This window comes from Salvelinus alpinus, chromosome 37 (genome assembly GCF_045679555.1).
Source record: "Salvelinus alpinus chromosome 37, SLU_Salpinus.1, whole genome shotgun sequence".
In the NCBI taxonomy this organism is placed as follows: Eukaryota; Metazoa; Chordata; class Actinopteri; order Salmoniformes; family Salmonidae; genus Salvelinus; species Salvelinus alpinus.
In genome coordinates, this window is record NC_092122.1 from 14,132,100 (window position 1) to 14,158,543 (window position 26,444).

Here is a 26,444-nt window from a genome sequence, read left to right on the forward strand (position 1 = left end):
TGTCCAAAGCATGTCCATTTTTTTAATATTCACGGTCAATAACAATTTACTACCATAATTGTTTATCTTTATCACCAACATGTAAACACCATTTGCATAATTGTTAACCTCACAATCAGTCCATGAATACATATTAAATATTGCACTGGTGAGTTCTTTGGTTTTCCATGGGTTACACATTAGATCACATTGCTATTTTTTAATATTGCTAGTTGTATTTTATTGGTTGACGATATGACATACTGGCCTATGTCTTGTCTTCTATAATTTGTTTATTTAACTAGGCAAGTCAGTTAAGAACAAAATCTTACTTACAACGAAGGCCTACCCCGGCCAAAGCTTAACCCGGATGACACTGGGGCAATTGTGCGCCGCCGAATGAGACTCCCAATCACGGCCGGTTGTGATACAGCCTGGAATTGAACTAGGGTCTGTAGTGCACTGAGATGCAATGTCTTAGACCGCTGCACCACTCGGGAGCCCACGTTGCATTGGGCAGAATATCAGATCTCACAACAATTGGAGGAGTGTTTAACATTACCAGTGTATCACCAATACTCAGATTATCATTATTTAGAGACCCCCCCCCCCCAAAGTTGGACTTTGGGGTAACATTACAGGGGTAACATTACAAAAACGTTCTCTCTCCATAGAATTGTTAGCTGGGATGTCTGTACCTTGTCTCTCTCTGTGTTCTCCAGGCTCCAGAGCTGTTCACAGCGGAGAGCCTAGGAAGACACTAGAGATGGCAGAGCAGAAGCTACTCGGTCCCCTGGGAATGAAGACGTTGGATCCAGAGTGAGTGACTGTGTCTGAAATAGTATCCTATTACATACAGTTGAAGTCGGAAGTTTACGTACACTTAGGATGGAGTCATTAAAACTCATTTTTCAACCACTCCACAAATTACTTGAAAACAAACTATAGTTTTGGCAAGTCGGTTAGGACATATACTTTCTGCATGACACAAATAATTTTTCCAACAATGGTTTACAGATAGATTATTTCACTTATAATTCACTGTATCACATATCCAGTGGGTCAGAAGTTTACATACACTAAGTTGACTGTGCCTTTAAACAGCTTGGAAAATTCCAGAAAATAATTTCATGACGCGCTCTGTCTCCTAGAGTTTAACGTACTTTGTTGCGAAAAGTGCAAATCAATCCCAGAAAAACAGCAAAGGACCCTGTGAAGATGCTGGAGGTAACGAGTACAAAAGTATCTATATCCACAGTAAAACGAGTCCTATATCGACATAACCTGAAAGGCCGCTCAGCAAGGAAGAAGCCACTGCTCCAAAACCGCCATAAGAAGCCAGACTACGGTTTGCAACTGCACATGGGGACAAAGATCATACTTTTTGGAGAAATGTCCTCTAGTCTGATGAAGCAAAAATAGAACTGCCATAATGACCATCGTTATGTTTGGAGGAAAAAGGGGGATGCTTGCAAGCTGAAGAACACCATCCCAACCGTGAAGCACTGGGGTGGTAGCATCATGTTGTGGGGGTGCTTTGCTGCAGGAGGGACTGGTGCACTTCACAAAATAAATGGCATCATGAGGAAGGAAAATGATGTGGACATATTGAAGCAACATATCAAGACATCAGTCAGAAAGATAAAGCTTGGTCACAAATGGGTCTTCCAAATGGACACTGACCCCAAGCATGCTTCCAAATTTGTGCAAAATGGCTTAAGAACAACACAGTCAAGGTATTGGAGTGGCAATCACAAAGCCCTGACCTCAATCCTATAGAAACTTTGTGAGCAGAACTGAAAAAGCGTGTGCGAGCAAGGAGGCCTACCACCCTGACTCAGTTACACCAGCTCTGTCAGGAGGAATGGGCCAAAATTCACCCAACTTATTGTGGGAAGCTTGTGGAAGGCTACCCGAAACGTTTGACCCAAGTTAAACAATTTAAAGGCAATGCTACCAAATACAAATTGAGTGTATGTAAACTTCTGACCCACTGGGAATGTGATGAAAGAAATAAAAGCTGAAATAAATCATTTTCTCTACTATTATTCTGACATTTCACATTCTTAAAATAAAGTGGTGATCCAAACTGACCTATGACAGGGAATTTTTACTTGGATTAAATGTCAGGAATTCTGAAAAACTGAGTTTAAATGTATTTGGCTAAGGTGTATGTAAACTGCCGACTTCAACTGTATATAGGGCACTACTTTTTACAAGGACACATAAGGAATAGGGTATAATTTCAGACACAACCACTGACGTGTTTCGTCCACACATTCACATACATTACATCATTATTCTTTTGTTGCTTTATTTAGACACATCAGAACAGAAAGGTGAAAGTTGGAGAATAAACAGTTAAGAAATTGGCAGCGTAGCATAGATTCGCTCCCAAGCAATAGTCAGAAGACGTCTGTGTTACTCACTAGACCAATCTCTTGCATCACAGTTAACATATCTATTTTCTTTCCCCTCATGAAGTGACATGAAGTACTGTGGTGTCTATGATAATGCTCTGGATAGCGAGAATTTCAATGTCGCTAAGGGCTTCCAATACCCCTAAGGATCCGTTAATAAATTTACAGCCCACATAAACATTTCTTAGCAGATATGAACTGTACTTTGCCAAGAAGATGGGAGATCTACGACAAGACTGTTAACCTGGTGAAGAATGTCCTCTCTAGGCATAACATTCACTTGGAGAGGTAAGACACAAGGCCAAGAACTTAAGTAACTGCAAAATACTACACAGTTCTCAAATGTTTAAACAATAAGTGACCAAAATGGTTTTGAAAATGCTCTCAGGATGAAATAATGTTTTTTCGAGTCAGAAGTACATTTGATTTTTCCGTTGTTTCACTCAATTGATATTATTGATTATATTTGTCACATAATCCATATTTTCTCTTATCACCCACCAGATTGTCTTGGAAGGGTCTACTTGAGCTGACGAATGAGAATGGCCAGTACTGCCCCTTCAGCTGTGAGACCCAGGCCTGGTCCATCACCACCATACTGGAGGTCCCGCAAGATCTGTAGGTTGAGAATATATTCTCCTCCTTTTCTTTTATTCTGTTATTTTCTCTTCTCAAATCAAATTTTATTGGTCACATACACAGGTTTAGCACATGGGGGCTGCAGGTAGCCTAGTGGTTAGAGCGTTGGGCCAGTAACCGAAAGGTTGCCGGATCGAATTCCCGAACTGACGATGTAAAAATCTGTTGTTCTGCCCCTGAACAAGCTAGTTAACCCACTGTTCCTCAGTAGGCCATTATAGTAAATAAGAATTTGTTTTAACTGACTTTCCTAATTAAATAAAGGTTACATTTAAATATATATATATATATGTGTAATTAAGGAATATATAAACAATAGGATGAGCAATGTCGGAGTGGCATAGACCCATTACAGTTTCAGCCTCCTAGTCTATCAGTTTTCAAAAATATTTCAATTATGACAGTATTTTCAGTGAAGCCATTTTAAACAGTATCTCATACTCCTTAGCTGGAACCCTGTGTCTATCTCTGTAATGCCCGGGGTGTAGTGGATGAAAGGAGTCAAACGCAGGAGACAGAGAGTTCAGAGTAGCGTTCCAAATTTAATTCCCCACACGGGTGAAAACACGACGCTACTCTAAAACAAATGCTTCACCACAAACAAAGTGAGAAACACGAAAATCACAAACCAGCGTACAAGTACCCTGACACACAAGAATGTACAGACTGTACACACAACAATCCCGCACACCCAGCAGGCCGGGCTGCTGGGTATTAAAGCCCCACAAATCACCCTAACCACAAACAGGTGTCACTACTCAACAAAAAGGGAGGGGGAGGAAAAGTGAGTAGCAGCTAGTAGGCCGGTGACGACGACCGCTGAGCGCCACCCGAACAGGAAGGGGAGCCACCTTCGGTGGGAGTCGTTACAGTACCCCCCCCTGACGCGCCCCGACACCGGCCTCGAGGACGAGGCGCAGGGTGACCCGGATGGAGGCGATGGAAATCCCTCAACATCGATGGATCCAGAATGTCCCCCACCGGTACCCAGCACCTCTCCTCCGGACCGTACCCCTCCCAGTCCACGAGGTACTGCAGGCCCCTCACCCAGCGTCTTGAGTCCAGAATGGCTCGTATCCTATACGCCGGGGACCCCTCGATGTCGAGAGGGGGAGGAGGGACCTCCGGTACCTCACCGTCCTGCAGGGTACCAGCTACCACCGGCCTGAGGAGAGACACATGAAACGAGGGGTTAATACGATAATAGGAAGGGAGTTGTAATCGATAACACACCTCGTTTATTCTCCTCAGGACTTTGAAGGGCCCTACACACTGCGGACCCAGCTTCCGGCAGGGCAAGCGGAGGGGCAGGTTTCGGGTCAGAGCCAGACCCTGTCCCCCGGTACAAACACGGGGGCCTCACTGCGGTGGCGGTCAGCACTCCTCTTCTGCCGTCCACTAGCTTGTTGAAGTGATTCCTGGACGGCCCTCCATGTCTCCTTGGAGCGCTGCACCCATTCCTCCACCGCAGGAGCCTCGGTCTGGCTCGGATGCCATGGTGCCAGGACCGGCTGGTACCCCAATACACACTGAAAGGGGGACATGTTAGTAGAGTGGCGTAGAGAGTTCTGGGCCATGTCGGCCCAAGGGATGTATCTCGCCCACTCCCCTGGCCGGTCCTGGCAATACGACCGCAGAAACCTACCCACCTCCTGGTTCACTCTCTCCACCTGCCCATTACACTCAGGGTGATAACCGGAGGTAAGGCTGACCGAGACCCCCAAACGCTCCATAAACGCCCTCCATACTCTGGACGTGAACTGGGGGCTCCGATCAGAAACGATGTCCTCCGGCACCCCGTAGTGCCGGAAGACGTGGGTGAATAATGCCTCCGCAGTCTGCAGGGCTGTAGGGATACCGGGCAACGGGAGGAGACGGCAGGACTTAGAAAACCGATCCACAATCACCAGCACCGTAGTATTCCCTTGAGACGGGGGAAGGTCGGTCAGGAAATCTACGGATAGATGTGACCAAGGCCGTTGTGGAACGGGGAGGGGTTGTAACTTCCCTCTAGGAAGGTGCCTAGGAGCCTTACTCTGAGCGCATACCGAACAGGAGGAGACATAAAACCCAACGTCCTTAGCCAAAGTAGGCCACCAATACCTCCCCCGAAGGCTCCCCACTGTCCTCCTCACCCCAGGGTGACCCGAGGAGGGTAGGACGTGAGCCCACCGAATCAATTTGTCCCGAACACCAAGCGGCACGTACTTCCGCCCCGCCGGACACTGAGGAGGAGCGGGTTCCGCCCTTAATGCCCGCTCGATGTCCGAGTCCACTTCCCACACCACTGGTGCTATAAGCCTTGAGGCGGGAAGGATGTGGGTAGGTTCGGTGGGCCGATCCTCCGTGTCGAAACAACGGGACAGTGCATCCGCCTTTATGTTTTGGGAGCCCGGTCTGTACGATAGAGTAAACTGGAATCGGGTGAAGAACATGGCCCACCTTGCCTGACGTGGGTTCAGTCTCCTAGCTGCCCGAATATACTTCAGATTCTGGTGGTCGGTCCAGATGAGAAAAGGGTGCTTAGCCCCCTCAAGCCAGTGTCTCCACACCTTCAGAGCACTGACCACCGCTAACAACTCCCGGTCCCCCACATCATAGTTACGCTCTGCTGGGCTGAGCTTCTTAGAGAAAAAAGCGCAGGGGTGGAGTTTTGGTGGCGTACCCGAGCGCTGTGATAGCACGGCACCTACCCCAGCCTCGGACGCGTCCACCTCCACTATGAATGCTAGAGAGGGGTCCGGTTGCGCCAACACGGGCGCATCCGTGAACAGCACCTTCAACCTGTTGAAAGCTCCGTCCGCTTCTGCTGACCACTGCAAACGCACCGGACCCCCCTTCAGCAGTGAGGTAATGGGAGCTGCTACCTGGCCAAAACCCCGGATAAACCTCCGGTAGTAGTTGGCAAAACCCAAAAACCGCTGCACCTCCTTTACCGTGGTCGGAGTCGGCCAATTACGCATGGCCTTAATGCGTTCACCCTCCATCACCACCCCCGAGGTGGAAATGCGATAACCCAGAAAGGAGACGGCTCGTTTGGAGAACACACACTTCTCAGCCTTGACATATAGGTCATGCTCCAGCAGTCTACCAAGCACTTTGCGTACTAGAGACACATGCGCGGCGTGAGTGGCTGAGTAGATCAGAATGTCATCGATATAAACAACCACTCCCTGCCCGTGCAGGTCCCTGAGAATATCGTCTACAAAGGATTGGAAAACGGCGGGAGCATTCTTTAACCCATATGGCATGACGCAGTACTCATAATGGCCCGATGTGGTACTAAATGCGGTTTTCCACTCGTCTCCCTTCCGAATACGTACCAGACTGTACGCGCTCCTGAGATCCAGAACTGCGCTCCGTGAAATGATTCCATTGCCGTAGCAATGAGAGGTAGTGGGTAACTAAACCCCACTGTGACGGCATTTAGACCTCTATAATCAATACACGGACGCAAACCTCCCTCCTTTTTCTTCACAAAAAAAAAACTCGAGACGGGTGAGATGGAGGACCGAATGTACCCCTGTCCCAGAGACTCAGTGACATATGTCTCCATAGCCACCGTCTCCTCTTGGGACAAAGGGTACACGTGACTCTTGGGAAGCGCAGCGTTTACCTGGAGATCTATCGCACAATCCCTACCCGGTCGATAAGGTGGTAATTTAGTCGCTTTCTTTTTACTAAAAGCGATTGCCAAATCGGCATACTCGGGGGGAATGCGAACCGTGGACACCTGGTCTGGACTCTCCACCGACGTGGCACCGATGGAAACTCCCAGACACCTTCCAGAACACTCCTCTGACCACCCCTGGAGAACCCTCTGTTTCCACGAAATAGTAGGATTGTGACTAGCCAGCCAGGGAATCCCCAGCACCACTGGAAACGCAGGCGAATCGATAATGTAAAAACGTATACGTTCCTTATGATCTCCCTGCGTCACCATGTCCAGTGGAACCGTGGCCTCCCGGACCAAACCTGACCCTAATGGCCGGCTATCTAGGGAGTGCACGGGAAAAGGAGAATCTATCGGTACAAGCGGAACACCTAGCTTGATGGCGAGTCCGCAATCCATAAAGTTCCCAGCTGCACCTGAATCGACTAGTGCCTTATGCTGGGAAGAGGGAAAAAAATTAAGAAAAAAAATTAAGACAAACATATGACAAACAGGGGGTTCTGGGTGAGTCTGGTGCTTACTCACCTGAGGTGACCGAGAAATGTTCCGCCTGCCATCTCGACCCCCAGATGGACCCCCCCAGCACCGATCGGCCGTGTGTCCTCTCCGACCACAGCTGGTGCAGGGGGAGCCTCCTCCTCCGGTACCCCTCGGCACGGCTCCTCCCAACTCCATGGGAATGGGTGCAGGGGTGCTGGGTGGTGGAACGCACAGGACCCTCTCCGAACGGCCGCGGGAAGCCAGCAGATTGTCCAGCCGGCACGCTAGCTCCCTGCGGACATCCTCCCGGAGACTACATCTGTAGTGATCTATAAGGGCCCTGTCGTTCCACCCAGACCCCGCGGCCAAGGTCCGAAACTCCAACGCGTAATCCTGGGCGCTCCTCTTCTCCTGCCTGAGATGAACCAGTCGCTCTCCCGGGGTAGTGCTCCTTCGCTGAATCTGGGCCATTCCAGACAGCGTTAGCCCACTCCAGAGCACGACCCGTTAGGCAGGCGGAACCGATGCGATGGAGTACGGTAGTGTGATGTAGCACCCGTTCCTCCATAGATTGGAGTGGGTTTGCCGCTGCTCCTGCTGACTCCATTCCTGTAGGTGGGTGCGGGATTCTGTAATGCCCGGGGTGTAGTGGATGAAAGGAGTCAAACGCAGGAGACAGAGAGTTCAGAGTAGCGTTCCAAATTTAATTCCCCACACGGGTGAAAACACGACGCTACTCTAAAACAAATGCTTCACCACAAACAAAGTGAGAAACACGAAAATCACAAACCAACGTACACGTACCCTGACACACAAGAATGTACAGACTGTACACACAACAATCCCGCACACCCAGCAGGCCGGGCTGCTGGGTAATAAAGCCCCACAAATCACCCTAACCACAAACAGGTGTCACTACTCAACAAAAAGGGAGGGGGAGGAAAAGTCAGTAGCAGCTAGTAGGCCGGTGACGACGACCGCCGAGCGCCACCCGAACAGGAAGGGGAGCCACCTTCGGTGGGAGTCGTTACAATCTCTAAAAAACGGCCTTTAACAACATAAGAAACCTCTAAACCCCTCAACCTCTTTGTTACATCTGGATATTATGCCAATGTGTGTTTTTATAAATGTGGCTTGCATGGTCAATGTAGGCCTAGTCAATACATCTTGAATTGCTTTGAAATCTTGTAGACTTAAATATTTTAGTACTTTTTTCTTAATTCTGCGCACTCATCCCTGCAAGGGTGAATTACCTGACTTCCAGTTCTAATATATATTTTTGCCCTCATGACGAGACATCAAACTGAATCAGAAATGTCAAAAATAGTGTGAAAATCTTGTCTGTAAATCCCCATGCTACACCACCGACCACCATAATAAAAAATCTAAAAATACAATTTTTGTTTCGGTTTAAACTTGTATGAATCATACCAGTAGAAATAAATAATTTGAAGTAATACTCTCTTGCTGTTACCTGCATAGTCATGATGATTCAGCCCCTCTTTTCTGCAAAGTCATTGTTTATTCATCCTCTTACTGGAGGCCATCATCTCCTACAGATTGTTATCACATTCTGGTAGTGGCATTGCCCAATGTGTTGAGGTTTTTCATCGCCCATTTAGCTGTGTGGAAACAAAGGACACGCACATCGTCTTAGTCACACACACAACATGTCTTAACCCCACACACACCACTGAGAAGAACATGGGAAAAACACAAAGTCTGACGTATAGGACGCCTCACAGGCCTTATAAACAGCTGCCCAAACATGCCTCCCCACACATAGAACCAGTGATTAAAAGAAATAAATAAAACATGCTCACAAACACCTGCATCTATCGTTCAACATCAATCAACACACATTCCTGAGTGAACAAAATCCACCCAACCACGCCCCAGACACACATCGGAAAACCTAACCTACTTGACGTATATATACAATACCAGTCAAAAGTTTGGACACACATACTCATCAAAGGGTTTTTCTTTGTTTGTACTATTTTCTACATCGTAGAATAATAGTGAAGTCATCAAAACTATGAAATAACACATATGGAATCATGTAATAACCAAAAAAGTGTTAAACAAATCAAAATATATTTTAGATTATAGATTCTTCAAAGTAGCCACCCTTTGCCTTGATGACAGCTTTGCACAATCTTGGCATTCTCTCAACCAGCTTCACCTGGAATGCTTTTCCAACAGTCTTGGAGTTCCCACATGCTGAGCACTTGTTGGCTGCTTTTCTTTCACTCTGCGGTCCAACTCATCCCAAACCATTTCATTTGGGTTGAGGTTGGTTGATTGTGGAAGCCAGGTCTGGTTAAGCTGGTTAAGTGTGCCTTGAACTCTAAATAAATCACAAACAGTGTCACCAGCAAAGCACCATCACAGCTCCTCCTCCATGCTTCACGGTGGGAACTACACATGCGGAGATCATCCGTTCACCTACTGTACTCTGCGTCTCACAAAGGCGGTTGGAACCAAACACGGCAGTTCGAACCAAAAATCTCAAATTTGGACTCCAGACCAAAGGACAGATTTCCACCGGTCTAATGTCCATTGCTCGTGTTTCTTGGCCCAAGAAAGTCTCTACTTCCTATTGGTGTCCTTTAGTAATGGTTTCTTTGCAGCAATTCGACCATGAAGGCCTGATTCACGCAGTCTCCTCTGAACAGTTGATGTTGAGATGTGTATATTACTTGACCTCAGTAAAGCATTTATTTGGGCTGTAATTTCTTAGGCTGGTAACTCTAATGAACTTATCTTCTGCAGCAGAGGTAACTCTGGGCCACCCTTTCCTGTGACGGTCCTCATGAGAACCAGTTTCATCATAGCGCTTGATGGTTTTTGCAACTGCACTTGAAGAAACTTTCAAAGTTCTTGACATTTTCTGGATTGACTGACCTTCATGTCTTAAAGTAATGATGGACTGTCATTTCTCTTTGCTTATTTGAGCTGTTCTTGCCATAATACGGACTTAGTCTTTTACCAAATAGGGCTATGTTCTGTATAGCACCCCTACCATGTCACAACACAATGATTGGATCAAACACATTAAGAAGGAAAGAAATTCCACAAGTTAACTTTTAAGAAGGCATACCTGAAATGCATTACAGGTGACTACCTCATGAAGCTGGTGGAGAGAATGCCAAGAGTGTGCAAAGCTGTCATCAAGGCAAAGGGTGGCTACTTTGAAGAACCTCAAATATAAAATATATTTTCATTTGTTTAACACTTTTTTGGTTACTAGATGATTCCATATCTGTTATTTCAAAGTTTTGATGTTTTCTCCATTATTCTACAATGTAGAAAATAGTAAAAAAAGAAAGAAGAAAACCCTTTGAATGAGTAGGTGTGTCCAAACTTTTGACTGGTACTGCACATGAGTTATGACCTTTAGGTCATGATCAAATGTTGACATAAGCTGGCCCCCATTTACTAAGGTCATCCTCTTTGGTATGTTTGGTGGTACATTTTATTCAAGCATAATGTGCATAATATATACAGTGCATTCGGAAAGTATTCAGACCCCTTGACTTTTTCCAAATGTGTTTTTTCCCCCCTCATCAATCTACACACAATACCTAATAATGACAAATTAAAAACAGTTAAAAAACATTTTTGCAAACGTATTACAAATAAAAAAACTGCAATATAACATTTACATAACTTTTCAGACCATTTAACTCAGTACTTTGTTGAAGCACCTTTGGCAGCGATTACAGCCTTGAGTCTTCTTGGGTATGACGCTACAAGCTTGGCACACCTGTATTTGGGGAGTTTCTCCCATTCTTCTCTGCAGATCCTCTCAAGCTCTGTCAGGTTGGATGGGGAGCGTCGCTGCGCAGCTATTTTCAGGTCTCTCCAGAGTTGTTAGATCGGGTTCAAGTCCGTGCTCTGCCTTCACCACTCAAGGACATTCAGAGACTTGTCCCAAAGCCACTCCTGCGTTGTCTTGACTGTGTGTTTAGGGTCGTTGTCCTGTTGGAAGGTGAACCTTCGCACCAGTCTGAGGTCCTGAACGCTCTTGAGCAGGTTTTCATCAAGGATCTCTCTATACATTGCTCCGTTCATCTTACCCTCAATCCTGACTAGTCTCCCAGTCCCTGCCGCTGAAAAACATCCCCACAGCATGATGCTGCCACCACCATGCTTCACCGTGGGGATGGTGCCAAGTTTCTTCCGGACGTGACCCTTGGCATTCAGGCCAAAGAGTTCTATCTTGGTTTTATCAGACCAGAGAATCTTGTTTCTCATGGTCTGAGAGTCCTTTAGGTGCCTTTTGGCAAACTCCAAGCGGGCTGTTGTGCCTTTTACTGAGGAGTGGCTTCCATTTGGCCACTCTACTATAAAGGCCTGATTGGTGGAGTGCTGCAGAGATGGTTGACCTTCTGGAAGGTTCTCCCATCTCCACTGAGGAACTCTGGAGCTCTGTCAGCGTGACCATCGGGTTCTTGGTCACCTCCCTGACCAAGGCCCTTCTCCCCCGACTGCTCAGTTTGGCAAGGTGGCCAGCTCTCGGAAGAGTCTTAGTGGTTCCAAACTACTTCCATTTAAGAATGATGAAGGGCACTGTGTTCTTGGGGACCTTCAATGCTGCCGAAATGTTTTGGTACTCTTCCCCAGATAGGTGCCTCGACACAATTCTGTCTCGGAGCTCCACGGACAATTCCTTTGATCTCATGGCTTGGTTTTTGCTCTGACATGCACTGTCAACTGTGGGACCTTATATAGACAGGTGTGTGTCTTTCCAAATCATGTTCAATCAATTGAATTTACCACAGGTGGACTCCAATCAAGCTGTAGAAACATCTCAAGGATGATCAATGGAAACAGGATGCACCTGAGCTCAATTTTGAGCCTCATAACAAAGGGTCTGAATACTTATGTAAATAAGGTATTTATTTTCTTTATTTTTAGTAAATTAGCTAAAATTTCTAAAACTGTTTTTGCTTTGTCATTATGAGGTATTTTGTGTAGATTAATGAGGTTAATTAGGTTTTTAATCCATTTTAGAATAAGGATGTAACGTAACAAAATGTGAAGTTGAATACTTTCCAAATGCACTGTATATGCCATTTAGCAGACGGTTTTATCCAAAGCAACTTATAGTCTGTGCATACATTTTACGTATGGGTGGTTCCGGGAATTGAACCCACTACCCTGGTGTTAGAAGAGCCATGTTCTACCAACTGAGTTACATAGGACCATATACAGTGGGGAGAACAAGTATTTGATACACTGCCGATTTTGCAGGTTTTCCTACTTACAAAGCATGTAGAGGTCTGTCATTCTTATCATAGGTACACTTCAACTGTGAGAGACGGAATCTAAAACAAAAATCCAGAAAATCACATTTGTATGATTTTTAAGTAATTCATTTGCATTTTATTGCATGACATAAGTATTTGATCACCTACCAACCAGTAAGAATTCCGGCTCTCACAGACCTGTTAGTTTTTCTTTAAGAAGCCCTCCTGTTCTCCACTCATTACCTGTATTAACTGCACCTGTTTGAACTCGTTACCTGTATAAAAGACACCTGTCCACACACTCAATCAAACAGACTCCAACCTCTCCACAATGGCCAAGACCAGAGAGCTGTGTAAGGACATCAGGGATAAAATTGTAGACCTGCACAAGGCTGGGATGGGCTACAGGACAATAGGCAAGCAGCTTGGTGAGAAGGCAACAACTGTTGGCGCAATTATTAGAAAATGGAAGAAGTTCAAGATGCCGGTCAATCACCCTCGGTCTGGGGCTCCATGCAAGATCTCACCTCGTGGGGCATCAATGATCATGAGGAAGGTGAGGGATCAGCCCAGAACTACACGGCAGGACCTGGTCAATGACCTGAAGAGAGCTGGGACCACGGTCTCAAAGAAAACCATTAGTAACATACTACGCCATCATGGATTAAAATCCTGCAGCGCACGCAAGGTCCCCCTGCTCAAGCCAGCGCATGTCCAGGCCCGTCTGAAGTTTGCCAATGACCATCTGGATGATCCAGAGGAGGAATGGGAGAAGGTCATGTGGTCTGATGAGACAAAAATAGAGCTTTTTGGTCTAAACTCCACTCGCCGTGTTTGGAGGAAGAAGAAGGATGAGTACAACCCCAAGAATACCATCCCAACCGTGAAGCATGGAGGTGGAAACATCCTTCTTTGGGGATGCTTTTCTGCAAAGGGGACAGGACGACTGCACCGTATTGAGGGGAGGATGGATGGGGCCATGTATCGCGAGATCTTGGCCAACAACCTCCTTCCCTCAGTAAGAGCATTGAAGATGGGTCGTGGCTGAATCTTCCAGCATGACAACGACCCGAAACACACAGCCAGGGCAACTAAGGAGTGGCTCCGTAAGAAGCATCTCAAGGTCCTGGAGTGGCCTAGCCAGTCTCCAGACCTGAACCCAATAGAAAATCTTTGGAGGGAGCTGAAAGTCCGTATTGCCCAGCGACAGCCCCGAAACCTGAAGGATCTGGAGAAGGTCTGGATGGAGGAGTGGGCCAAAATCCCTGCTGCAGTGTGTGCAAACCTGGTCAAGAACTACAGGAAACGTATGATCTCTGTAATTGCAAACAAAGGTTTCTGTACCAAATATTAAGTTCTGCTTTTCTGATGTATCAAATACTTATGTCATGCAATAAAATGCAAATTAATTACTTAAAAATCATACAAATGTGATTTTCTGGATTTTTGTTTTAGATTCCGTCTCTCACAGTTGAAGTGTACCTATGATAAAAATTACAGACCTCTACATGTTTTGTAAGTAGGAAAACCTGCAAAATTGGCAGTGTATCAAATACTTGTTCTCCCCACTGTATGTACTTGGGAGTATGGCTAGACGGTACACAGTCCTTCTCTCAGCACATATCAAAGCTCCAGGCTAAAGTTAAATCTAGACTTGCTTTCCTCTATCGTAATCGCTCCTCTTAAACCCCAGCTGCCAAACTAACCCTGATTCAGATGACAATCCTACTCATTTTAGATTACGGAGACGTCATTTATAGATCGGAAGGTAAGGGTGCTCTCGAGCAGCTAGATGTTCTTTACTATTCCGCCATCAGATTTGCCACTAATGCTCCTTATAGGACACATCACTGCACTCTATGCTCTTCTGTAAACTGGTCATCTCTGTATACCTGTTGCAAGACCCACTGGTTGATGCTTTATTTATAAAACCCTCTTAGGCCTAACTCCCCCCTATCTGAGATATCTACTGCAGCCCTCATCCTCCACATACAACACCTGTTCTGCCAGTCACATTCTGTTAAAGGTCCCCAAAGCACACATCTCTGGGTCGCTCATCTTTTCAGTTTGCAACAAACACTCAAACTGGACAGTTTTATCTCAATCTCTTCATTCAAAGACTCAATCATGGACACTTTTACTGACAGTTGTGGCTGCTTTGTGTGATGTATTGTTGTCTCTACCTTCTTGCCCTTTGTGCTGTTGCTTGTGTACAATAATGTTTGTACCATGTTGTGTTGCTACCATGTTGTTGTCATGTGTTGCTGCCATGCTATGTTTTTATCTTAGGTCTGTCTTTATATAGTGTTGTGTTGTCTCTCTTGTCCTGATGTGTCTTTTGTCCTATATTTTTATATAATGTATTTTTAATCCCAGCCCCCATCCCCGCAGGAGGCCTTTTGCCTTTTGGTAGGCCGTCATGCAAATAAGAATTTGTTCTTAACTGACTTGCCTAGGTAATTAAAGGTTAAATTAAAAAAATATATAATCTGGTGGACTCACTAAACATAAATGCTTCCTTTGTAAATTATGTCTGAGTGTGCCCCTGGCCATCAAAAAAAGTTCTAAAAAAGGAAATTGTGCCGTCTTGTTTGCTAAATATAAGGAATTTGATGACTAGCATTTACTTTTACTCAAGTAGTATTTTACTAGGTTACTTTCACTTTTACTTTATTTTTACTCAAGTATGACAATTGAGTGCTTTTTCCACCTATGGGAAAATAATGGCTTCGAGATCCAGAGTTGAGTTTGAGGGCTCTACACTATAGTTTGCTTGTTTTGTCACATAAACTGAAATTAGGTAAACTATTAGAATTTTTGCAACCAGGAAGTGGTCGAGCGATTTCTGCATATTACACCTTTAATTAAGTATTTTTTTTAAAACATTTTGCCCTCGGTGTACTTTTTAGGCCTTTAAGTGACGTGTCAAACTCATTCCACGGAGGGCTGCTGGTTTTCACTCCAACCTTGTACTTAATTGATGAATTAAGGTCACTAATTAGTAAGGAACTCCCCAAACCTGGTTGTCTACGTCTTAATTGAAACGGAAAAAACAAAACCCGCAGGGCCCAGTTTCCCAAAAGCATCTCAAGGCTAAGTACGTTGTTAGAACCTTCGTAGGTGCATCGTTAAATCTCCAAGCTGTTTCCCAAAACCATCGTTATTAATGTTGCCCTTAAACGCTCGTAATCTAACGCCTACCTCAGACCACTCATGGAACAGCTAAGTGGGTCATTGCTGCATCACTTTATACACAGCAGAAACATAGAATCACATGGTTTATACAAATTCATTCAAAGTTGCGATGCCTTTGCAATTTATATAAAACAAGCTACATTTAAAAAGATGATTACAATTAAAACTGAGTAGACTGCATTAAAATATACTATACAGTAGGCTATAGGCCTATTTCAATCTGTCGGAAAGATATTAGTTTGTCTCTGTGAATGGTTTGTCCTCTTGACAAATCAACTGTAAATTTCGGTGTTCCTCAAGGTTCCGTTTTAGGACCACTATTGTTTTCACTATATATTTTACCTCTTGGGGATGTCATTCGAAAACATAATGTTAACTTTCACTGCTATGCAGATGACACACAGCTGTACATTTCAATGAAACATGGTGAAGCCCCAAAATTGCCCTCGCTAGAAGCCTGTGTTTCAGACATAAGGAAGTGGATGGCTGCAAACGTTCTACTTTTAAACTCGGACAAAACAGAGATGCTTGTTCTAGGTCCCAAGAAACAAAGAGATCTTCTGTTGAATCTGACAATTAATCTTGATGGTTGTACAGTTGTCTCAAATAAAACTGTGAAGGACCTCGGCGTCACTCTGGACCCTGATCTCTCTTTTGACGAACATATCAAGACTGTTTCAAGGACAGCTTTTTTCCATCTACGTAACATTGCAAAAATCAGAAACTTTCTGTCCAAAAATGATGCAGAAAAATTAATCCGTGCTTTTGTTACGTCTAGGTTAGACTACTGCAATGCTCTACTTTCCGGCTACCAAAGCACCAAATAAACTTCAGTTAGTGCTAAATACGGCTGCTAAAATCCTGACTAGAACCAAAACATTTTATCATATTACTCCAGTGCTAGCCTCCCTACACTGGTTTCCTGTTAAGGCAAGGTTTTACTGCTAACATACAAAGCATTACATGGGCTTGCTCCTACCTATCTTTCCGATTTGGTCCTGCCGTACATACCTACACGTACGCTACGGTCACAAGACGCAGGCCTCCTAATTGTCCATAGATTTTCCAAGCAAACAGCTGGAGGCATGGACCTCCATTTTTATGGAATGGTCTGCCTACCCATGTGAGAGACGAAGACTCGGTCTCAACCTTTAAGTCTTTATTGAAGACTCATCTCTTCAGTAGGTCATATGATTGAGTGTAGTCTGGCCCAGGAGTGTGAAGGTGAACGGAAAGGCTCTGGAGCAACGAACCGCCCTTGCTGTCTCTGCCTGGCCGGTTTCCCTCTCTCCACTGGGATTCTCTGCCTCTAACCCTATTACAGGGGCTGAGTCACTGGCTTACTGGTGCTCTTCCATGCCGTCCCTAGGAGGGGTGCGTCACTTGAGTGGGTTGAGTCACTGACGTGATCTTCCTGTTTGGGTTGGCGCCCCCCTTGGGTTGTGCCGTGGCGGAGATCTTTGTGGGCTATACTCGGCCTTGTCTCAGGATGGTAAGTAGTGGTTGAAGATATCCCTCTAGTGGTGTGGGGGCTGTGCTTTGGCAAAGTGGGTGGGGTTATATCCTGCCTGTTTGGCCCTGTCCGGGGGTATCATCGGATGGGGCCACAGTGTCTCCTGACCCCTCCTGTCTCAGCCTCCAGTATTTATGCTGCAGTAGTTTGTGTCGGGGGGCTAGGGTCAGTCTGTTATATCTGGAGTACTTCTCCTGTCTTATCCGGTGTCCTGTGTGAATTTAAGTATGCTCTCTCTAATTCGCTCTTTCTTTCTCTCTCTCTCTCGGAGGACCTGAGCCCTAGGACCATGCCTCAGGACTACCTGGCATGATGACTCCTTGCTGTCCCCAGTCCACCTGGCCGTGCTGCTGCTCCAGTTTCAACTGTTCTGCCTGCGGCTATGGAACCCTGACCTGTTCACCGGACGTGCTACCTGTCCCAGACCTGCTGTTTTCAACTCTCTAGAGACAGCAGGAGCGGTAGAGATAAACTCAATGATCGGCTATGAAAAGCCAACTGACATTTACTCCTGAGGTTCTGACTTGTTGCACCCTCGACAACTACTGTGATTATTATTATTTGACCATGCTGGTCATTTATGAACATTTGAACATCTTGGCCATGTTCTGTTTATCATCTCCACCCGGCACAGCCAGAAGAGGACTGGCCACCCCTCATAGCCTGGTTCCTCTCTAGGTTTTGGTCTTTCTAGGGAGTTTTTCCTAGCCACCGTGCTTCTACACCTGCATTGCTTGCTGTTTGGGGTTTTAGGCTGGGTTTCTGTACAGCACTTTGAGATATCAGCTGATGTAAGAAGGGCTATATAAATAAATGTAAATTTGAAATACATTTCCTGTTCAATCAATTGGGTTATTTTTTGCTACTTGTAGGTTACTGTAATTTGTCTCAATATATTTTATGATGTGTAGCCTAACGTGATGTGCCAAATCTTGATTTAGTTCCACATTATAGGGTAAGCATTAGAATAAGCCGCCTCAGTATTTTCAGCCTTAGGTGATATCTTTCTAGTAGCTGATCCATCCTTTGTATTGTAGAATAATTATAATGTTAAGGTAAGATTTGAATGGAGAAAGCTGATCCGAGATCAGCGTTGCCTTTCTTTCAAGCCTATCAGTATTGACACACACCTCAACGATGCACATAGCGAACGACGTTCTCTCTGCGTTGTGTTTTTGGAAATGTATGTTACATCTTCGGCTGTTGCAGGAAAGATGCATCATTAAAACACTCAGAAGCCTCTTATTAAATTCGCTTTTGGGAAACTGGGCCCAGGTCTTATAGACTAGACGTAACATAGTAAACGTAAATCCATGACAGTCAAATTAGTATGATATGTTATGTTTGGTATGGTTACATAAGACAGAAGGTTAAGGCAAAAACTAAAGTAGGGTGGTTGGTCTGGATGGATGGGTAGCTGTAGGCCTATAACATGAATGTCTAGCAACCCAAATGTTGCGTATTCGAATCTCATCACAATTTTAGCTAATTAGCAACTTTGCAACGCTTTCTACTAGTTAGCTACTTTGCAACTAGTAACATGCTAACCTTTCCTCTAGCTATCCCTTCCCCTAACCTTAACCCTAACCTAACACCAAACCCCTAGCCAAGCTAACATTAGCGTTAGCCACTTAGCTAACATTAGCAACAACAAATTGGAATTCGTAACATATCATAGGTTTTGCAAAGTCGTAGCATATTGTAACATATATGAAATGGCGATGGACATCCACCATTTAATAAATACCATACGAAACGTAACATATCATACTAATTGGAGTATCCCGGATTTACATTTACTGGCACATTTACCCCTGAGCCAGGTTGGCTACCCAGGGCCCGGTTTCCCAAAAGCATCTTAACGCTAAATTCGTCATTAGAACTTTCGTAGGAGCATCATTAAATCTTTAAGCTGTTTCCCAAAACCCTAGTTACTAAGTTGCACTTGAAAATGCTCTTTATTTACTGACTGTCTCAGACCACTCATTGAACCGCTAAATGTGTCGTTAAGTGCTTTTTTGCCCTTCCTCATAACTTTATACACAGAAGACCCTCACTAAACAAAGAATCAAGATGTTTTTCTGTCTCTCTGTGACTGTTGATACCTTCAGAACGAAGTTGACTACAAATACAAAGTTGCCAATGTCTTTGCAAGTTTTACAAACAATGAATGAAAAAAATATGCTTAAAATAAAAACCGATATAATTGCATTAAGATATCAATACAATAGGCCTATAGGCTACATCAAACTATATATTTCAATCATATTGAAATATATTTCTTGTTAAATCTATTTTTCTAATTGTAGGTTACTGTCTGTAATTTTTACCTAAATATATTTCATGATGTGCATGTAACATGTGCGCAATGATCTGTGATTTCGTGCATTATGATAGGGTAGGCTAGGGGCTAATCCTAAGAAAAGAACGCCTCAATATTTGCAGCCATAGCCTATAGATGATAATATCTCTTTGGGTAGGAGCTGATCCGTTGTCAGTATTGTGCAATAATTATAATGTTAGAGTAAGATTTGAATTGAGAACACAGATCTGAGAGCAGCGCTGCCTTTCGATCCTGTCAGTTTCGACACGTGTTCCAACTACGCACTTAGTGAAAGTTCTCGCTACATAGTGTTTTAGGACACGAATGAATATTGGCGCGTTCAAGTGCTAGTCGGAACTAGGAAACTCTGACATTTTCGACTTGCTAAGTTGTTGTAGTTATACACGTGCCGCGTTCAACGAATCAGCAAGTTTTACATTTTGGAGTTTCAACTAGCATTTGAATCCAGCATTCTTAATAAAAATTAAAAAAAACATTTATTTAACTAGGAAAGTCAGTTAAGAACACATTCTTATTTACAATGACGCCTACCCCGGCCAAACCCTAACCCGGACGACGCTGGGCCAATTGTGTGCCGCCCTATGGGACTGTGATTGTGATACAGCCTGGACTCGAACCAGGGTCTGTAGTGACGCCTCTAGCACTGTGATCAGTGCGGATGTAGGTGTAGGCGACATGGGCGGCCGCCCAGGGCGGCATCTTGTCGGGGGCGGCACAGGGCGCCCGCACAAAGAAATGTGGAATGGTGACATTTGCGCGATCGGTTTTCTATCGCTCATTTGCATGTCACGTCAACGATATCCTGTCACCTTGTGGGACTGGGGGTCAATTAACCTTGTCGGAGTGGGCGCCCTGATTCTAGTTTGTGAGCTAGGCAGGCCTCCCACTCAGAAGTACGAGATGGGGAGGGCGGTGGCGGTAGGTTGAAGCCTGAGGTAGGGGGAGCGGGGGAATCTATCAAATAGCGCACCTCTAACTTTGTACAGTACTAATGCAATACTCGGGAGCCCATTCTTCGGCCGTTGTAGGCGCAATGCATCATCAATACACTCGTAAACCTATTCAATCGCTATCGGGAAACCGAGCCCAGGTAAATTGAAAGTCATATCTGTCTCTGGTCGTATTCCCCTGCTCAGACATTGCATGCATCAACCTGTTTGCGTGCTACGTTATCGACTGTGCCGCAATCTATTTTTAGATTGCTATAAATAATATGTGTAAAAGCTGATACATAAAATTCCTGTCCATTGGAAGATCTGCGCAGAGGAATGCCCCAGTCTTCACCTAGGGCTAGATTCAATCCATATCGCCGAACTTCATTATAGCTATATTTTTTTCAAACCTTGGTACATTTTCACTACACTTAGTACAAAACTCTAAACAGATAATCAGAAGGCAGTTGTTTCAAAACTCTAAGCACTCCAATTGACTAAGTACAACACACCAATTTATGTTATTTTATTTTAAATGTAAATGTTCACCAAACTGTTTTCGTGTAGAAATACATGTTTCACATTGCAATAAATGTTCAAATAAAGTAATTGCTTTTCACAATGCAATGTTCACATATTTTCTTATATGACTGTCTTCTCATTTGTTAAAATACATTTTACTATCCGTCTGCTTTTAATTGATAACCACTTAACCTTTTGGTAAACCTATAGATTCTTTTGGTAAACCTATAGATTCTTTTGGTAAACCTATAGATTCTTTTGGTAAACCTATAGAAGCATTTTTTGTACTACAGATTTTGAGAACTACATAATGAAAATGTATGCTTGTAAACATATAAAGTATGATAAACTGTATACTGTAACGTACTATTATATTGATGAAAATTGTAATTTTACTTCACATTAAGTTAAGCAATCTGATATTGACAAGATCAGAGATAATTCTGCCTTACAATTAAGACCGAAATCAGGCTTTGTGATATCTGTTTTATCTTATGACAGAGTGCCCTGGTTGAATTATCTTCAGTTTTAGAGAAAATTGAGTGTCAAATTTGCAGTAACCACAAAATCCAAGTAAAAACCAAGGAAAACAGCAGTAAATGAAGTTAATGCACTCTGGCTTTGTTCCATCATGTTTTGACTACAGTTACTATGGTTTGCCTTGGTATTCTATCGGGCTCCGAGTTCAGGCCATCACGGTCATGACACACACACACCATGACAGCCAAGAAAGTTGGATAAACACATTTAGATTTTAGATAGTACACTTTGCTTTTGCATTACCCATATAGTTTTAAGGCCATACAAAGGTAGAGTGCACTGTCAGCAGTCCGCCTCCTGTCCATCCTATTGCCATAGGTACACCTTCCTGAAAATAATGGCACTATACGTTGCTAATCCTGATCTGCCTTAAAGATTAGATGCCTTTAAAGATAAAAATGTTCCATTGTCGTTAGCCACACTCATCGTTCAGGGTTACTGTCAGAGATACAGTTGAAGTCGGAAGTTTACATAAACCTTAGCCAAATACATTTAAACTCAGTTTTTCACAATTCCTGACATTTGATCCAAGTAAAAATTCCCTGTCTTAGGTTAGTTATGATCAGCACTTTAATTTAAGTGAAATGTCAGAATAATAGCAGAGAGAACAATTTATTTCATTTTTTATTTCTTTCATCACATTCCCAGTGGGTCAGAAGTTTACATACACTCAATTTGTATTTGGTAGCATAGCTTTTAAATTGTTTAACTTGGGTCAAACGTGTCGGGTAGCCTTCCACAAGCTTCCCACAATAAGTTGGGTGAATTTTAGCCCATTCCTCCTGACAGAGCTGATGTAACTGAGTCAGGTTTGTAGACCTCCTTGCTCGCATACGCTTTTTCAGTTCTGCTCACAAATTTTCTATGGGATTGAGGTCAGGGCTTTGTGATGGCCAGTCCAATACATTGACTTTGTTGTTCTTAAGCCATTTTGGCACAAATTTGAAAGTATGCTTGGGGTCATTGTCCATTTGGAAGATCCATTTGTGACCAAGCCTTAACTTCCTGACTGATGTCTTGAGATGTTGCTTCAATATATCCACATAATTGTCTTTCCTCATGATGCCATCTATTTTGTGAAGTGCACCAGTCCCTCCTGCTGCAAAGCACCCCCACAACATGATGCTGCCACCCCCGCGCTTCACGGTTGGGATGGTGTTCTTCTGCTTGCAAGCCACCCCCTTTTTCCTCCAAACATAACGATGGTCATTATGATCAAACAGTTCTATTTTTGTTTCATCAGACTAGAGGACATTAATCAAAAAAGTACGATCTTTGTCCCCATGTGCAGTTGCAAACCGTAGTCTGGCTTTTTATGGCGGTTTTGGAGCAGTGGCTTCTTCCTTGCTGAGCGGCCTTTCAGGTTATGTCAATATAGGACTTGTTTTACTGTAGATACTTTTGTACCCGTTTCCTCCAGCATCTTCACAAGGTCCTTTGCTGTTGTTCTGGGATTGATTTGCACTTTTCGCACCAAATTCATCTCTAGGAGACAGAACGCGTCTCCGTCCTGAACGGTATGACGACTGCGTGGTCCCATGGTGTTTATACTTGCGTACTATTGTTTGTACAGATGAATGTGGTACCTTCAGGCATTTGGAAATTGCTCCCAAGGATGAACCAGACCTTTTGCAATTTTTTTTCTGAGGTCTTGGCTGATTTCTTTTGATTTTCCATGATGTCAAGCAAAGAGGCACTGAGTTTGAAGGTAGGCCTTGAAATACATCCACAGGTACACCTCCAATTGACTCAAATTATGTCAATTAGCCTATCAGAAGCGTCTAAAGCCATGACATAATTTTCTGGAATTTTCCAAGCTGTTTAAAGGCACAGTCAACTTAGTGTTTGTAAACTTCTGACCCACTGGAATTGTGATGCAGTGAATTATAAGTGAAATAATCTGTCTGTAAACAATTGTTGGAAAAATGACTTGTAGATGTCCTAACCGACTTGCTAAAACCCTAGTTTGTTAACAAGAAATGTGTGGAGTGGTTGAAAAATGAGTTTTAATGACTCCAACCTAAGTGTGTGTAAACTTCCGACTCCAACTGTATGTCACATTTCTATTACTACATGATTTCATGAGAAAAACATTCTGCAGGGTGTGTAATGCAAGTCAAGGTGACCTTGGATGAATGTCAACAAGCTGTATAAAGAGCATTGTTAAAAGGCAACTGCTCTACTTTTCAAAGTATTCATTATCTCCAGCCCCAAACCAGGGCCTACATGTAAGAAAAACAGTGATTTTCAAAACCAGCAGTGAGTTTCTAGCCAGATGGAGGGTATTTTCTATATCAAATCAAATCAAATTTTATTGGTCACATACACATGGTTAGCAGATGTTAATGCGAGTGTAGCGAAATGCTTGTGCTTCTAGTTCCAACCATGCAGTAATATCTAACTTGTAATCTAACTAGCTCCTCATGTCACTGCGAATCACATAGTGTTTGTAAATCACTGCTTTTAAATAGTTGTAACATTTGATGTAATTGATTAGAATTTTTTAAGGTTATATTTTTTTTCACAAAATGAAGAAATCGGCCGTTTTCACATACTGTATGTAGACACTGATTTGGTCCTGGAGATTATGAATATGAGGTTGAAAAGTGGCAGATGTCCCTTAAAATAACTGCTTTAATCTAACTGCATTGGGCAAAGTACTCTAATATCGTAGTATATGCCATTTACTTAGCAGGTGCTTTTATCCAAAGTGTCCACACATTTTCACATATGACCCCAGTGGGAATCAAACCCAGAACTCTGGTGTTAGTGCCATGCTCTTACTAACTGAGCCACACGAGACACTACAATAAGCACAAAACTGTAAAATACAATACAGTTGGAAGGTGTATGATTTCCATCACCATGAGTGTGCCACCTATCTTCAAGTCATGGATGAGGCATGCAATGACATTAATCCAGACCTACAGTACCAGTCAAAGGGTTTGGTGAGGCGTGTTTAGTTTATTTATTAAATTATTCACTCCTTGAACTTGCTTCCTGACTCCCAGTGCACGCACACTTTACCAAAAGTTTGGACACACCTACTCATTCAGATTTCCACCTGTCTAATGTCCATTGCTTGTGTTTCTTGGCACAATCAAGTGTCTTATTATTATTGGTGTCCTTTAACAGTAGTTTATTTGCAGCAGTTGAACCTTGTAGGCCTGATTCACACAGTCTCCTCTGAACAGTTGATGTTGAGATGTGTCTGTTACTTGAAATCCGAAGCATTTATTTGGGCTGCAATTTCTGAGGTGCAGTTAACTCTAATGAACTTATCCTCTGCAGCAGAGGTAACTCTAGGTCTTCCTTTCCTGTGGTGGTCCTCGTGAGAGCCAGTTTCATCATAGCGCTTGATGGTTTTTGCGACTGCACTTGAAGAAACTTTAAAAGTTCTTGAAATGTTCTGCATTGACTGAACTTGATTCCTTTAAAGTAATGATGGACTTTTGTTTCTCTTTGTTTATTTGAGCTGTTCTTGCCATAAGATGGACTTTTCTTTTTATTGTTCTTTTTTTATTTAACCTTTATTTAACTAGGCAAGTCTTTTATCAAATAGGGCTATCTTCTGTATACCACCCCTACCTTGTCACAACTGATTGGCTCAAACGCATAAAGAAGGAAAGAAATTCCACAAATTAACTTTTAACAAGGCACACTTGTTAATGCATTCCAGGTAACTATTTCATGAAGCTGGTTGAGAGAATACCAGGAGTGTGCAAAGCTGTCATCAAGGCAATGGGTGGCTACGTTGAAGAATCTAAATGATAAAAATATATTTACATTTTTTGGTTACGACATGATTACATATGTGTTATTTCATAGTTTTGATGTCTTCACCATGTACTGTACAATGTAGAAAATAGTGAAAATCAAGAAAAACCCTTGAATGAGTAGGTGTGTCCAAACTTTTGAGTGGTGCTGTATGTCAGGTTTGAAGGTTTTTTCCCAGGTGTATGAACAATGAGGATATTTACTGTGATGTGGATGAGAAACTATGACCAAATGCTCAAGACCGGCTTGATGCAAACTAGTGGCTGCTAAACGTTTTGTTTCATTACATTACAGTTATCAGTTTGGAATTTTGTACTAAAAGTTTAGAAAATTCACCACATACTTGTGAAAATAGCACCAAAGCTAATTTTAAAACTGTAAGCTGGAAGGAACATTGTTAGGGTATTGTGGGAAGCAACCATAGACATGTATACAGCCCCACAGTGGAGAGTCCTAATACCCATAAAACCTAACAGTCAAACAGGGAATATTGATAAATGTCACCTTGTCCAAGAGAGATTTAAACGGTTATCAAAACGTCACGCCAGGGTAAGCCTACACGAAACAGCCCTTATTTTAAATGTTTCTAAAATCCCCTATGGAAAAAAATAATAGTGGAAAAACAATTGGAACATTTTTCCTGTTAGACCGCTAGGTTTTATCGGTGTTATGACTCATACTGTGGTACTCTATAGAGGCCTCTAGTGCCCAAAAGCCAGTTTTAGCATGGGCAGCACCATTGAGGACTTTCACCATTTTAAAGTAGTCTACTGGGCTGGAACTAGTTTCAGTCACGGGCTGATTTTTTTCTTTTCTTGAGCAGATGGTCTGGGGGCCGGAACATAATTACAAATCATTTGTAGATGGTAAATTGACTGCAAGAAGCCCAACGTTTCGATCTCTATACATCTCTATGGAAGCAACCTGTCATACCCTGCATTCATAACCCAGTGGGAAAGTGGTATTTACCACATACGACTCTGAAAATCCACTTGAATGCCCCTCTAACTGGTAAATACTAGAGGGAAACTCACCTATCATACCTGAGCTCCGACTTCTCATACATGCTGATCTCTGACGTCAAGGAAATTACCTCGATAACAGCATTTTCGGCAGTTAAATGCAACAACAAAACACTATTTCTTAAAAGCAATCTATTAATATGGTTTTTGAAC

The 26,444-nt window shown here is 43.4% G+C and overlaps 1 long non-coding RNA gene and 1 pseudogene across 1 annotated transcript in view; one reads left to right on the top strand and one right to left on the bottom strand.

The window, feature by feature from the left end:
• The first annotated feature begins 664 nt into the window (after positions 1 to 664).
• Positions 665 to 3,021, top strand: LOC139566021 (glycogen debranching enzyme-like; annotated as a pseudogene).
• Positions 3,022 to 3,560: 539 nt separating this feature from the next.
• Positions 3,561 to 26,444, bottom strand: part of LOC139565869 (uncharacterized) — a 29,188-nt gene continuing 6,304 nt past the window's right edge. Inside the window, exons 2-3 of the long non-coding RNA XR_011672992.1 lie at positions 8,666 to 8,813; positions 3,561 to 4,203 (exon numbers count right to left, since the gene is read on the bottom strand). This is a non-coding gene — a long non-coding RNA (uncharacterized lncRNA). The remainder of the gene's footprint in view (positions 4,204 to 8,665; positions 8,814 to 26,444) is intronic.